Genomic DNA, 334 nt, shown 5'->3' with positions numbered 1-334 from the left:
TTCGTATAAGACATGATGGTATAATGAGTATACTTGAAAAGACTTGATTTTTTAAAAAAATCCAAAAGTTACTTTTTCGCCTTCAGTATTTTCCCCATTTTCATCTAATCACATCTCATATTCATGCCATTACATAACCGTACACACACGATCACCTATGTGATATACGTAAAATGAGGAGGGAAACGTAAGTAAAATATTTTGCTTTGTACCGAAGTTTACTTATATAAGGAAATAAGAGACCGAGTAAGCTGGAAGTAAAGCTGGTCCAAATGTTGACCATGTGCCTTGTGACTGAACACTTGTTGCGATCCGTCACGGGAAAACGTGTTAG

General features: G+C 35.9%; 1 protein-coding gene across 1 annotated transcript in view; it reads left to right on the top strand.

The window, feature by feature from the left end:
• The window catches only part of LOC119585784, a 13,185-nt gene that overhangs the window by 2,501 nt on the left and 10,350 nt on the right, over nucleotides 1-334 (top strand). The window lies entirely within an intron of this gene.

The sequence above is a fragment of the Penaeus monodon genome, chromosome 20, assembly GCF_015228065.2.
Source record: "Penaeus monodon isolate SGIC_2016 chromosome 20, NSTDA_Pmon_1, whole genome shotgun sequence".
In the NCBI taxonomy this organism is placed as follows: Eukaryota; Metazoa; Arthropoda; class Malacostraca; order Decapoda; family Penaeidae; genus Penaeus; species Penaeus monodon.
The sequence above is the reverse complement of the archived record's forward strand: the minus strand, read 5'-3'. Positions and strand labels throughout refer to the sequence as shown.